This window comes from Juglans regia, chromosome 14 (genome assembly GCF_001411555.2).
Source record: "Juglans regia cultivar Chandler chromosome 14, Walnut 2.0, whole genome shotgun sequence".
NCBI lineage: Eukaryota > Viridiplantae > Streptophyta > Magnoliopsida > Fagales > Juglandaceae > Juglans > Juglans regia.
Genome location: NC_049914.1, coordinates 24,610,108 through 24,625,907, shown reverse-complemented (window position 1 = coordinate 24,625,907; position 15,800 = coordinate 24,610,108). Strand labels below are relative to the sequence as shown.

At 40.9% G+C, this 15,800-nt stretch overlaps 1 pseudogene; it reads right to left on the bottom strand.

Annotated features, from left to right (window-relative positions):
* Positions 1 to 15,279, bottom strand: part of LOC118344582 — a 28,402-nt pseudogene extending 13,123 nt beyond the window's left edge.
* Positions 15,280 to 15,800: the final 521 nt, after the last annotated feature.

The following is a 15,800-nucleotide window of genomic DNA, read 5'->3' as shown; positions in this document are numbered from 1 at the left end:
GAAGTCTTTTTATGATCTCCTTCTTGTCATCTTCTCTACCAATAACTTCTGCCTCGGGTACATAGGAATGAGTATCATCCCTTGCCCTGATTTCTATCTCTACAGGGCGTTCCTTGAAGTGGAATTTCATCCTGTCATCTGCAATGTCATCTAAGTTCTTTCTAATCGCTTTAATCTTAGGGCCCATTTTCAGATCATAGACAAGCTGGTTTGATTTGGAGAAGAAGATTCGTACCTTTTTTGCCATCTTATCCCGAGTCATCATCTCTCGCAACAGACATTCAGTGGAGAAACCATCCAGCAAGTCGTCTGCATCATAAACGACATCCTTAAGCCTTTCAAGCCATTCAATAACTTGATGGTTGTTCACTGCCCGTTGCTCCTTGTTCACGTACTACATGCAGCTCATGCAAAACACAATACAGAGCAACGTAATGAAGACATTTCCACAGCAGAGCAAACCCACGAGGACTCACGAGCACCACCCAGAATATTTACCTCTGCTGCAAATCATCCGTTGTAGTGCTACCTTTTTACGTGCCTCTGTGCACTGACCATGTACGTGCCTCAGTGCACACACCTGCCAATTCTGTTATACAGAATATTCCTTGTAGACTTCTTGTATAAAACAGAGGCTCTGCCTCATTGTAAAGATGTAGAAAATATATATGCATGTGGCTGTTTTAGCATGGTATCAGAGAGTTTTTCGGACTAATCGTCCACCATGACCAAATCCTCAAAATCTTCTTCATCCAGTTCTAACTCATCAACCACGTCCCTTTCCTTGCCAAGTCTAGCTCATATCATCTCTGTAAAACTTACCCCAGAAAACTACCTCCTTTGGAAAGTTCAAATCGTTCCCTACCTACGAGGTCAAAAGCTATTTAAGTTTGTTGATGGAACTCATCCAGCACCCCCAGCCAAACTTGCCGATGGTTCCCTTAATGAAGCTTACGATCTCTGGCTTCAACATGACCAACAGGTCATGTCTGCTTTGATCTCCTCCCTCTCTGAGCCTATCATTGCTCAAGTTGTTGGCAGCACTTGTGCCCGAGATGTATGGCTCTCACTTGAGTCTACATATGCATCTGCCTCCCAAGCTCGTTTAATTCAAACCCAGTTTCAACTAGCATCTCTTAAAAAGGGCTCAGACCCAATATCCATTTACTTTCGGAAAGCAAAGACCCTCGCTGACACCATGGCTGCCGCTGGTCGTCCCTTACCTTCAAATGAATTTGTTCCCTACTTACTTGCTGGTCTTGGCCCAGATTATGATCCCCTCGTGTCCTCTGTCACCACCAGATTAGATCCTATCTCCACAGATGAATTATTTGGTCACCTCTTAGCTCATGAGGCACGTATGCAGCATCATGCTGCAAATATTTCTCTTTTCTCTCCTCAGGAAACCTCTGCTAATTTCTCAGCCAGGTCTTCTCCTGCTCTTTCATATGCACGCGGTCGTGGTCGTGGTCGTCAAAATTTTAACAGAGGCCGTGGAGGCCGAAATCGAGGGGGTCGCACCTCAAATGGCTACTCAGGTAACACTCAATCTGCTCCATCTTCTACACTCACTGACACTCGTCCCATTTGCCAAGTATGTAACCGACTTGGTCATATTGCACTCAACTGTCTCTATCGGTTCAACCAAGCCTACACATCGGCTGCTCCACCTTCCGCCCATTACAGCTCTTCAAATTACCAAACAGACAATGCCTGGTATCCTGACACGGCAGCAACAAATCATGTTACAAGTGAGCTGGGTAATCTGAATCTTCATGCTGCAGAGCATATTGGCGATGAACAACTTCATGTTGGAGATGGATCTCCAGTCACCATCTCTCATTCGGGTTCTGCTACTTTCTCTTCTCCATCTTCAACCTTTCTTTTGAATAAACTTCTGTGTGTTCCTTCTTTTAAAAAGAATCTGATCTCAGTTAGACAGTTTTGTCTCGATAATCATGTTTATTTTCAATTTCACTTTGACTCTTTTTTTGTTAAGGATTGCGCCACGGGGAACACTCTTCTTCAAGGGAAGACCACTAATGGTCTGTACACGTTCTCACACTCGCCTCCTCAAGCCTTAACCAACATAGTTTCCACCGACTCTCCATCCGTTTCTTTATGGCATTCAAGACTTGGTCACCCCTCCATTAAGCTTGTTCAATCAATTCTTCGTCAACATGGCATTCCTTTTGATCCATTGTCTTTATCTCATTTTTGTAATGCTTGTGCAATGGCTAAACACCATCGTGCACCTGCTCCTATGCGTTTAAATCGTTCTTCAGAACCATTTGAACTTATTTTTAGTGATCTTTGGGGTCCTTCCCCTCACATATCTAATGAAGGTTTCAAGTTTTATATCTCATTTGTTGATGATTTTTCCAGATATACATGGTTGTTTCCATTGCAAAATAAATCTCAAGCTTTACCCACATTCATTAAATTTAAAGCTCACGTTGAATTACAATACAACACCAAAATTAAACAATTGCAAACGGACTGGGGTGGTGAGTTTAGATCCTTCACTCAAACTCTAGCCACTTCTGGTATTAAGCATCGAGTAACTTGTCCACATGCCCACACTCAAAATGGCATAGTGGAAAGGAAGCATCGACATATCGTAGACTCTGGCTTAGCCCTTCTTGCACATGCATCTGTGCCTTTACAATTCTGGCCTTATGCTTTCCAGCATGCCGTGAGACTCATAAACATTCTCCCATCAACTTCTCTTGCAAATGCATCTCCCTTTTGTAAGTTACACAAAACTGAACCCAAACTTCATTTTCTACGAGTTTTTGGTTCGGCATGCTGGCCGCTCACACGACCCTTCAATCAACACAAGTTTGATTATAGGGCCGTTCAATGTGTTTACTTCGGTTTAAGCCCAGCTCATCAAGGTTCCATTTGCTACCACATATCCACACAACGTATTTACATTTCCAAAGACGTTCGGTACAATGAAATTCATTTTCCCTTTGCTCATCTACCTCAGCCCAATACCCAATCCGAACCTACTCATCTGCCTTGTTCTATTCTCAACTCTCCCTTGGGTCAGTCCATTTCTTCCCCTTCCATTTTAGGCCCAATCCCCATCTCACCTTCTCCCCTACCTCTGTTGTTTCTAATCAAAATGCACCAGTTGCATTGCAGCATGCACGATCAGTTATTACTCGCTCACAAATAGGCACTGCTCGCCCACGTCTCTTTACAGATGGAACTGTAAGTTGGCCTCCACCGCAAGTCCAAAAACAAGCTCACGTAGTCACTACAGTTCCGGAAAATCCATCGTGCTTCTCTACTGCGCAAAAGCACTCAGAATGGAGGTCTGCCATGACCAAAGAATTTAATGCCTTGCTTTCTAACTCCACATGGACCCTTGTTCCTGCATCTCAGGCTTCTAACATTGTTTCTTGTAAGTGGGTTTTTAGAACTAAACATCTAGCAGATGGCACAATTGAGCGTCGAAAAGCTCGACTCGTGGCAAAGGGGTTCTTGCAGCAATCGGGAGTGGACTATGAAGAAACCTTCAGCCCCGTGGTCAAGACAACAACAATTCGTTTGGTTCTCTCACTTGCAGTCACAAATGGATGGCCCATGCATCAATATGATGTACAAAATGCTTTTCTTCACGGACCACTCTCGGAAACTGTTTTCATGGCTCAGCCCCCTGGTTTTGCACACCCTCAATTTCCAAACCATGTTTGCAAGCTCCAAAAAGCCATCTATGGCTTGAAACAATCTCCAAGAGCTTGGTACTCTCGGCTTAGTCAGAAACTACTTGACCTTGGTTTCAAAATTTCAACTGCTGATACATCTCTTTTCACTAGAATTTCTGGAGAAAACACACTTTATGTGCTTGTGTATGTAGATGATCTACTCATTACAGGGTCCAAAATGATGCTCATTCAAGAACTTGTTTGTTCCCTACGAGCTGAATTTCCCATCACTGATCTCGGCACTTTACACTTTTTCCTTGGCATTGAAGCAACTCACACCAGTGAAGGTCTCATGCTCACCCAGAAGAAGTATATTGCAGATTTGTTACAGCGCACAAACATGTCTTCGGCAAAACCAGTTAAAACACCAATGGCCACAACCGAGAAATTAAGTCTTCACAGTGGCAACTTGTTTGAAGATCCATCTTTGTATCGCAGTACAGTAGGATCTTTGCAGTACCTCTCGTTCACACGTCCGGACTTAGCCTTTGCAGTGAGTAAGGTATGTCAATACATGCATGCACCGAGAATACCACACTGGCAAGCCTTTAAAAGGATCTTGAGATATCTCAGACACACACCTCAGCTTGGTCTCCTATTCTCTAAGTCATCCACTATGAATCTTACGGCATACACTGATGCCGATTTGGCAGGATGCCCCGATGACAGACGATCCACAAGCGCCTATCTCATATACTCTGGTTTGAACCTCATCTCATGGTCATCTAAGAAGCAACCTACAGTTGCACGCTCATCGATAGAAGCCGAGTTCAAGGCAGTGGCAAATGCCACTGCAGAAATCATTTGGGTACAACACTTATGTAGGGACCTTGGAATAAATCTTACCGCTGCACCAGTGCTTTATTGTGATAATCTAGGGGCTACCTACTTGTCATCCAATCCGGTGTTCCATGCCCGAACCAAGCATGTCGAGATAGATTTCCATTTTGTTCGGGATAGAGTCCTCAACAAGTCCCTTACTGTATCTTTTATCTCGGGCAACGACCAACTAGCCGATGCTCTCACCAAACTTTTGTCAGCTGCCCGTTTTCTATTGTTGTGTTCAAGTCTACGCTTAAGATCTCTGCCGCTTGACTTGAGGGGGTCTGTTCACGTACTACATGCAGCTCATGCAAAACACAATACAGAGCAACGTAATGAAGACGTTTCCACAGCAGAGCAAACCCATGAGGACTCACGAGCACCACCCAGAATATTTACCTCTGCAGCAAATCATCCGTTGTAGTGCTACCTTTTTACGTGCCTCTGTGCACTGACCGTGTACGTGCCTCAGTGCACACACCTGCCAATTCTGTTATACAGAATATTCCTTGTAGACTTCTTGTATAAAACAGAGGCTCTGCCTCATTGTAAAGATGTAGAAAATATATATGCATGTGGCTGTTTTAGCACTCCTCAGCATCAAGAAGCACGGCTTGGATTGTCGAAATGGTGTTCTTGAGCTTCTTGAGCTCATTTGTTACACCCCAAAGCAGTCTGATCTCTTTGAGAGCCTGGGATCCCAAGCTCTCAATGATTCGTGCAGCAATGTCGAAGAGAATGACTTCAGCCATTTGTTGATGGTTGGTGAAGGAATGGTAAAAACGGCTCTTGAGGAATCACTAAGGGATAGAAGGAACATATGTTTGCTTTGAATGTGTACAGAGGACAAGGCGGGAGCAACATTTTATAAGGCCTTGCATGGGAAAGTTCCAATTGGAGAGTACTGACGCTACACTACTATTGAAGAACGCGTTAAAGAAATTAGTTTAATACAAAGTATGATAGAGAGGGTGTTGGCTGAGACCAATTCAACCACCAATTTCTTTGAAGGTGCCATCTACCATCTTGATATCAAGGAAACTGAAGAATTCAAACAAGTGACAACTCAAGCCCAGCTGCCACAATAAATATAGCCAGATTTTGTGCCTTCCGTGATTCTAGGATTAGTTTATATTTCTGTAAGTATTGTCCTTTATTGTGTTATAAACTTCCTATTTTGTATGCCTAAAATTAGGCCTCTCGGGTTGTACATATATGCAGAGCATGAATAGAAACTGCGTGAGTTCAGAATTCAAAATCATAGCAGTGTTAAGTTTCTATACTTGATGCTCTGCATGTTGTCAGCTTTCTTGTTTTATATTTCTTTGAAGTGTCCTCTTGATGCAATTGGAGAGTACTGACGCTTTAAAGAAATTAGTGATGGACCTACACTATTGTTGAAGAACGCGTTAAAGAAATTAGTTTAATACAAAGTATGATAGAGAGGGTGTTGGCTGAGACCAATTCAACCACCAATTTCTTTGAAGTGTAAGCTTGCTTGAAGTGTTAAAGAAATTATTGAAGGACCTGCAACGAAAGTTCCTCTTGATGCTCTGCATGTTGTAAAGAAGCTTGCTTGACGCGTTAAAGAAATTATTGATGGATACACTTCGGTGGAAAAAACTTTTATTGTTGCATCTGCGACTAAAATGGTTTGTTGTTTCATCTGTTATAAATCGATGGATACACTACTTTAAATTTACATAAAAAACTCAAAAATTATACAGTATCCAATTAATTTGCCTGTATAATGATTATTCCTTCTACTTATAATCTTATCCTATATATATATGACTTTCTTATTTTTTTCAGAGAAGGAAATTTTGGTCCTGCATACAAAAGTTGACCTTGTGGTAACTCTTGGTGGGTATCTTCTTCTCCAAATCAAACCAGCTTGTCTATGATCTGAAAATGGGTCGTAAGATTAAGGCGATTAGACAGAATTTAGATGCCATCGCAAATAATAGGAAATTCCACTTGGAGGAACGCCCTATGGAGAAGGGAGACAGGGCTTGGAATTTCTTGTTATCTACTGATCATTTTGAAGATGCTCTCCTTAATTGTTGTTTCTTTTTTTTCCTTATCATTGTTGTTTATTTCTTGGAGATGCCTTTGAGTGCTGCCTCAGGCACTCCTTTACCTATTGTTTGAAGAATAAGACTTTGTTAATATGTTAATATTCATAATCAAATGTCATTAATGGTGCTCTAACTTGCATAACATTGTCACCAACTCTTCCACAAAACTGCCTCTGAATTATTTTAAAGGCTGAAAACACTTTTATCATTCAAGATTTTCCTAACAAAAAAACATAAAACTAACGATTATATATCTTTCAATAAATTTGCTCAATCTGGGATTGGAATTATACAATCTCTCCATCAAGTCTACAGTACAGCTCCTCCATCAACCTCATGATTATATATATGTTGGACCACAATGCCTAAAAGCGACAAGCCTTCTTCCACTCTGTACGACATAACCCAATTAGGACTGAACAATCCACAAATGGTGTTTCGCAAAGCACTGGCTACCTCGTAATCGGTTGGAAGCATCGGTTTGTAATTGCCCAATGAAAAATTCTATTCATCATCCCCACACACCACACATTTTTTATTTTCTTACCAAATGTGTTGTATATGGATGATGAGTAGAAGAATTCAATAAGTTTAAGAAGAATAAAACCAAAAAAATAAAAAAAATGTGGTATGTGAGGATGATGAGTAGCAAAATACATCCTCCTAGTCAAGTCAGAAACCAGTACATGATCATGAGGAGGACCTATAGATCCCTGAACTTTCTGATTTCAAACCTACCTACTCTCCATGCCATAGTAGTACTAATACTACTGGTGCTCCATATTGGGTTGCTAATACTACCCTGAACATGGAATGTCTCATAATAAATCAAGTACTCTTGTTTGCAGTGGCTTTTGGTAACAAGTAGTACTCCAATTTAATGGTATTTATATGATCAAAACCTTTGATTTCTACTAAAGTGTTGACTCCCATGTGTGGCTACAGTGTCTGCCTCACTTACAGTGGCTGGTGGCCTCGCTAACTTCACTAATTAGCATTAATATTGATGTGAGTTTTGTTTTTTTGCTTTGGAAAAGTTACATTTTACCTGTCTTAATTATAACTACCATTTCATTCCCAGTTTCTAACTTCAATTACAACTGTCTGAAATTCACCCATCAATACAAGTTTCTGTTTTGAGTGGCCCTTTTCATTGAAAATTGGCTACAAGTTTCAGCAATATGAAAAACTATTAACTATTTTTGAAGTATGAATGACATGATCTGATACTCTCGTTCTATCGCTGAGAGTTATACTATTAAAATTGCTTATCGAAATATTAAAGGAAAAAGTTTTGGCCCGGATTTTAGAATTCATTAGAAACTTGATTTCATAAGGAAGAAAAAATAACAGAGAAAAATGATATTAGAACCATTTTAACTTTATGAAAAAAAGGGATGGAGCCTATGATTGATGGGCATCCTACCATCAAAGATTATGCAATATATTTTTAAAGTAAACTGAACGATTTGTTTGAGTCTAATTTTTTCTATATATAGATGATGGACATAAGCAGTAACACTAACATGATAAGTCTTTATAATAAACATGATTGTAAATTACCCATCTTCCTTTATCTCCTTCAAGGTAAGGATCTAAGTCATATCAGAAAGATGTGGTGATAAGTGCAACGACAGCCTATTGAATTGTCAACCTAACTCTAGTTTTGGATAATTCACTCAAGCTCCGTTTGCCACTAATTAAGTAAGGCAAGTTAAAAGCATGGCTCCCTATGCTAGGACTACTCAACGATTTTACTGAAAAATGAGACAGAAATTGAACACAATACAGATAAACTCTTAAATTGTTCCCTATTATATTAATGTTGGTTGTCTCAGGAAATTTCCAATTAATAAAAAGAAATGTGCAGTTTTCTTCTGCTTTTCCCATGGTTGGTATACTCAAACCAAAAGAAAGCAATGCTCTTATGGCTCCCATACTCCAACTTCTTGGTTTTCTGATATCGAGCCTAGAATTAATTAATAGGTCTACTCTCTCTCTCTCTCTCTCTCTCTCTCTCTCTCTCTGAATTTATAGTACATGCAGATTTCATAGATTATTCTTTGGAAACACTGTCTTGGTTTTGAGATGTGATGATCGAAAAAATCTTTAAACTCTTGGTATTTGCCAGTGAGTTCAGCCATTCACTTTAAGTCCCCATTGACTCATTCGATAAGTAATTCTAGGCCTGTTGAACTAAAAATTTGGGATCAAGACAAATTATGTATACATATAAGTCTCTTACCATGCATAGTGCGCCACCCCAATACTCATGAATTTGGATTCGGAGTCCCACCTTTCACATGATTAACCAAATTCCTATAATAAGTGGCTGCATTCTCAATGGTTTCCACAGCACCTCCGGCAGATGGCCAACCACTCTCTGACACCACAATATCCAAACTTCTTCCATTTGTTTTCTCAATCGCAGAATACAAAGCATCCATCAAGGCATCAAAGATATTTCGGTACTCTAGTTTGCCATCTTGTACAACAACATCCGTTGCACTAAATAAGGCATAGGGGACTGGTTGGTTGTTGTATTTTACTCTGAAATAAGGGTAGAAGTTAGCAAGAATTGGCGCTCCAGTGCTAACCAGGAAACCAATGATTGGCTCCATGAATGGCCCTGCATTGGCAATGAAAGCAGCTGCCGATGGAGGATCAAAAACACCCAAAAAGTTTGTGTCCACCACGGTTGAGACCTTGATCTGGTTTTGTAGACCAGCATCTGCAATTGCTTGGTAAACGTTTTGCATTGCTGGAAAAACTGATGAAATTTATGGGCCTAACTCATCTCATAAAACCGGTTGTATAAGAGAGGATTGCTCATTGCTTATAAACATGCCCAAGACCTTGTCCACAGTCAATGTGGGATTATTCCTCAACACCCTCCCTCACGTGCAGGCCAGTATTTTTTCTGGTCCTTGTCACGGGGTAAGTAGTGTAGGCCCACATTCGTCCTGTGGCAGGCTCTGATACCATGAACAAAGTTGCAGAAAAATAGTTTTGGCCAACACGCATAAACCAGTATATTGTGTATTCATTATATAGGCAGTACAAGTCAATGAAAAATCAAAAGATACAATCTTGAGATACATATTATTTTCTGTACAAGATAACAAAAGATACAATTAACATAAATAAGATTGATTTGCTGAATCTATGAGATTACAAAATTATACAGCAGATATTGTAGGATCCATGATTGTTGCAAAGGCTTTCCTTAAGTGTGAGTTTCCATATTTGTAAGGCTAGATGTCTGGAGGCTTGCTGTCATGATCTTGGAGAGGTGTTCTTGCCATATTGGTAATGATACCTCTTGGGCACTCATTCTGTGCACGATCTGCAGAGCTGGAGCTTGAGGGGTCTGATGTGGTTGCACTAGATACTTTAACATCCTCCCGCAAGCGAATGGGAAGAGATTGAACCAAGAGCTTGGACTTGAGAAGAGAGAATCTAGTAGAGGAGAGACCCTTAGTGAAAATATCAGCCAATTGATCATTAGTTGAAATAAACTTTAGAAGAATGTCACCATTCAATACTTTTTCACGAATAAAGTGATAGTCAACCTCTATGTGTTTAGTGCGAGCATGAAACACCGGATTAGAGGCAAGGGCCAGGGCACTAACATTGTCACACCAAAGTATAGGGGGCTGTAGGAGAGGGATATGAAGATCCTTAAAAAGCATGCGAAGCCAAAACAATTCAGCAGTGGTGATGGCCATAGCTCGGTACTTAGCTTCTGTGCTGGACCGAGACACCACCACCTGCTTCTTGGCACTCCAAGAGACTAAAGAGTTGCCAAGAAAAATACCAAATCCAGAAGTAGAACGTCGGTCATCCGGATTCCCTGCCCAGTCGGAGTCACAAAAGGCTTGAAGATGAAGACTGCCAGGAGAGTAAAAGAGACCACGATCACTAGAGCTTTTCAGGTACCTTAGAACACGCTTAACAGCTGACCAATGGGTAGTTGAGGGGCAATGCATATGTTGACAAAGTTGGTTGACTGCAAAGGAAATGTCGGGTCGTGTCAACGTGCAATATTGCAAGGATCCAACCACTTGACGATATTCAGATGGGTCAGGGAGCACATCCCCATCATATTTGGACAACTTGGAACTAGATGAGCAAGGAGAGCTGGCTGGTTTGGCTCCAATCATGCGAGTACGGTGCAAGAGATCTTGAATGTATTTAGATTGACAGAGGTGTAGACCAGTGGCTGATCGTGTGGCCTGAATGCCAAGGAAGTAGCTAAGTGACCCCAAGTCCTTGAGAGGAAACCTTTGCTGCAATTGAGAAATCAGAGAGGAAATAACAGAGTTATGGGTACCAGTAACAATTATGTCATCCACATATATGAGCATGAAGACCTTGATGTCCCCTTGAATAAAGACAAATAAGGAGGTGTCAACCAAGGATGCTGTGAACCCGAGATCAAGCAATGAGGAAGATAAGCAGTGAAACCAGGCTCTTGGGGCCTGTTTTAGACCATATATTGCTTTATGAAGTTTGCAAACATAATCTGGGTGTTGAGCATCAACAAACCCTTGAGGTTGTTCCATGAACACTTCTTCCATTAAGGTTCCATGTAGGAAAGCATTAGACACATCAAGTTGCCTAATGGGCCAATGAAAATGTACTGCTAGTGCCAACACAATGCGAATGGTAGATACTTTAACAACTGGACTAAACGTATCTGTGTAGTCAATGCCAAGTTGTTGCTCAAAGCCCTTAGCAACTAAGCGTGCTTTGAACCTGTCTATGGACCCATCGGAGTGCTGTTTGATCCTATAAACCCACTTATTTCTGATAACATTTTGATGGGGTGGTCTTGGACAAAGTGTCCATGTTTCATTGGAGAGAAGAACTGCAAATTCTTGAGACATGGCATCTTTCCAGCATGGATCAACAATGGCCTTGGAGAAACAAGTAGGTTCAACTGGTGTTGATTGAGCTTGTAATGCAAGAAGAGGATATCTAGTGGAGTAATAAAGCTGGAAATCTGGGAAGGATCTGGGTTGAAGAGAACCAGTACGTGACCTGGTTTGCATTGGATGGGAACTCGGGACCTCAACTACTGGTTCAGTTAAGGGAGGAGAAGAATTGGTGACAAGATGAGGTAATGGGTCAAAAGTAGTATCTGTAGGGGCTGAGTTAGGTGGGGAAGGTTCAAGAGACAATGAGGGACTCGGAGACTGAGAGTTATGGGTGTCACCAGAGTTACATAACACAGGAGTAGTGCTAGAATTTTCAGAAGCAAGTGTAAATGGATTAGGAGAAGGAAAACTTACAGAGAGTTGAAAAGGATGATCAGCAGCAGCATTAATCCTGGATGGCAGTTGCAATGTAGCATGTTCCTTTGCTGGAAAGGATCTTTCATCAAAAACGACATGCCTAGAGAGATAAACTCGACCTGAAAATGGATCAAGACAACGATAGCCAGCAGGACTGTAGCCAAGAAAAATACAGATTTTGGACCGATATTCTAACTTGTGAGTGGTGTAAGGCCGAAGTAGAGGGAAACATTTACAACCAAAGACCCTGAGGATAGAATAATTCGGTGCCATTTTGAAGAGTTTTTCATACGGGGATTTGTGAGTAAGGACAGCAGTAGGCAACCTGTTGATGATGTAAACAGAGGTGAGGAAGGCATCAACCTAATAGGTGTTTGAAAGGCCTGAATGAGCAAGAAGAGTGAGGCCCGTTTCAAGGATATGACGGAGTTTTCTTTCAGCCAATCCATTTTGTTGTGAAGTGTGTGGGCAAGTTTTACGATGCATAATGCCATTTTGGGTCAAAAAAGATTGAAACTGAAGTGAATTGTACTCCCCTCCTCCATCAGTTTGCAACTTTTTGGTTTTACTGGAGAATTGGGTTTCCACAAGAGTCTTGAACTTAACAAAATACTCATAGGTTTCTGCTTTAGTACGAAGAGGATAAAACCAAGTGTAGCGTGAAAAGTCATCCACAAATATTATGTAGTACTTGCAGCCACTAACAGAAGAGATAGGCGATATCCATAAATCTGAATGAATAAGTTCTAAAGGAGCAATAGAGATTCTGTGAGAGGCATAAAATGGAAGCTTTTTACTTTTACCAAGCTGACACGAATCACAAAAAGGTTGCTCATTATCATTTGCATGAAAGAATGGTAAATGATAATCTTTTATTATTCGAGAGACTAGTACAAATGATGAATGCCCTAGTCTAAAATGCCACATAGGAAGAGTGGTCTTTAATCCAATAAAGGCAGTAAACACATGTTTATTTTTGAAGGAAGATCCTTGAAACCGCAAGGGGTACAGCCCATTCTCAACTTTGCCTTCCAAGAGTATGGCTCTGGTCTGATTGTCCTTCACAAAAAAATGAGAGGAGGTTAGGACAAAATAACAATTATTATCAGAACATAATTTGTTAATAGAAAGCAAGTTGGCTGAGGCCTGTGGACAATGCAACACATTTTTAAGATGAAAATGAGAGCTAGATGAGTGAATGATTGAAGAACCAGTATTTTGGATGTGAATTCCAGCTCCATCGCCAACTGTAACTGTGTCATGTCCTTGAAAAGGTTGCTGGATGGTCAGGTTCTCCAAGTCATTGGTGATGTGCGCATTGGCACCACTATCAGCATACCAAGGTTGTTCTTCCAATGTTTGGTTGGTGTGAGCCACCATGGCAGCGAGCTGAGATGGAGGATGCCTTCCTTGATAGGAATAATCCATTCTATGGAAGCAATCAATAGCTGTATGGCTGGTTTTTCCACAAATTTGACACGATGGCCTACTGGTGTTGCTGAAGTTTTGGCCATTGTTTTGCTGTGGTGGCTTAGGTGCTGAACCTGCAGAGAGCTTAGAGGGCCCATTTCTTGAGGGGTAATTGTATGTGTGAGGATTTTTGCCTTTCTTGTGGAAGTGGGGTGCTCCATTACGTGAAGGAAATCTATTTTGTTGTGGGGAGTTGGACTTTGGCATAAATAGAGCAAAGTTCGTTGGATCAGGAGAAGGAGTTTGTTGTTTGAGGAGCATTTCATGACTAAGTAACTCATCTTGAAAGTCAAGAAATGTTAGAGGGTTGTCTCTTGTTGCAAGAGAGAAAGAAGTGATAAATCCATTGAAGGAAGGATTAAGGCCACTAATAATGAAGGAAATTAAGTCCTCATCCTCAGTGGGTTTGCCAACTGCAACAAGTTGGTCTGCTAGGACTTTAGCACTTTGCAGGTATTCAGAACATGATTTGGCGCCTTGAGAAAGGCACTGCAATTGTCTCTTTAGGTGAGAGACACGAGATCTAGACTGTGATGCAAATCGACTGGCAAGGGCAGTCCACACTTGGTGAGAAGTTTGCAATCCATAAACTGTGGAAAGCACCGATTCAGATAGGGTCATATTGATCCATCCGAGAAGAAACTGATCCTTCTTTATCCATAGAGCATAAGCTGAATTAGGAACCTCTTTGCCTTGAGCATCAGAGATCAAAGTGGTAGGGCAAGGTTCAGAACCATCCACAATGCCCATCATGTCATGACTTCTCATAACAGGAACCAGTTGAGATAGCCATTGTAAGTAGTTGTTTCCATCAAGTTTGACCCCAGTTAATTGGGTAAAGGATGGAAAAACAAAAGGAGCAGCAGAAGTAGTATTTGGAGAAGCCATTGAACCAGGATGTATGAGTAGGTTTTATCATTTTATATCTTAACACTCCCCCTCACTTGTGGGCCAGACTTCCCCTTAATGAGTAGGCCCAACAAGTGGAATATTTAATTAAATGGGGTAGAGTGTAGAGTCGGGGTTCGAACTCAGGACCTCTGCTCTGATACCATGATGAAATTTATGGGCCTAACTCATCTCATAAAACCGGTTGTATAAGAGAGGATTGCTCATTGCTTATAAACATGCCCAAGACCTTGTCCACAGTCAATGTGGGATTATTCCTCAACAAAAACAAACCGAGCTGCTGCACCCATTGGATTCACTTCGTTTCCAACGGCAATATACTTGAACTTGACATTGGAAGAATAGTCTTTAATGTTCTTCTGGACCCAATCAGTTGCAGCTGAAGGGTCGGCAAGGTCTTTAAGGCTGTCATTAGGGACGCCAACGATGAGTTCTATGTTGGAATCTCTAAGGGGTTCGAGAATTTCTGGATATGGAGAGTAAATCCACATCTTGCCAATGCTTTGTGTTTTGCAGAGACTTACAGCTTCCAACTCAGGTGGTAAGTTGTCTGCATTGCCACTTCCTCCATAGCACACACCTATGGATTGTGCACCTGCACAATGTATTGAGCAATGATTTATATGAGTTTCAAAGAAGGCAACAATATGTACACATGCTATATTTGGTAATCATGGAATAACGCAGGGAGAGAGAGAGAGAGAGAGACCCATATGTTGTAGGCTACACAAAAGCCAAAGTAGCAGCAAAATGGCTGCAATGAAAGGTTTATTCCTCATTGTATACATAGAAGCCAGAGAGGAGAGGAGAGGAGAGGGAGGAAATAAGTTAACACTCGGCTTTCAAACAGATCGATTATATTACTATTTATAAGTCAGAAAATTCCTGAGATGATCAACTACCTTGTAGCAAAATGTTGAAGAGTTTGTCTGAATTTTCTTTAATTTCTGTCTTAAGTCGTTGAATAGTCCTAGTATTGGGAGCCATGCATTCATGCATTTAACCTGCCTGGCCTCAATAAATAATGTAGAAGTTCAATAAACTGAACGATTTGTTTGAGTCTAATTTTCTCTATTTAGATGGAATGATTCCACCCATTTCCTGTGAATGCGACCAACACCCATGGAAGTGAGTTCTTTATATTCTCATGATTTTTAACCAGAACATTCATTTTTTGTAGTTCACTTCAATAATATGGGAAATCTTGCCTTCTACTTTGATCACTTTAAGGTTTCGTAGATCTTGAGAAGTAATTATTGTGAAATACATAATGATTGTTAAAAAATATTGATCTGGTGCAATGATAATTGCAATTCCTTTTTCTTTCGCATGCTGGAGGAAGAGACTGCTGTGACATTCTATACACGGCTAGTAAAAATGTTACAGAAGTGAAATATAGGCCTTGCGGGAAGGGTGAAGTAATTGCCTAACTTCAACATCAAATTACTCAGCTTCTTGTATTTTTTGAGTTCTCTTAAAAGTTCAAAATGAACTTTGAGGGTAAAACC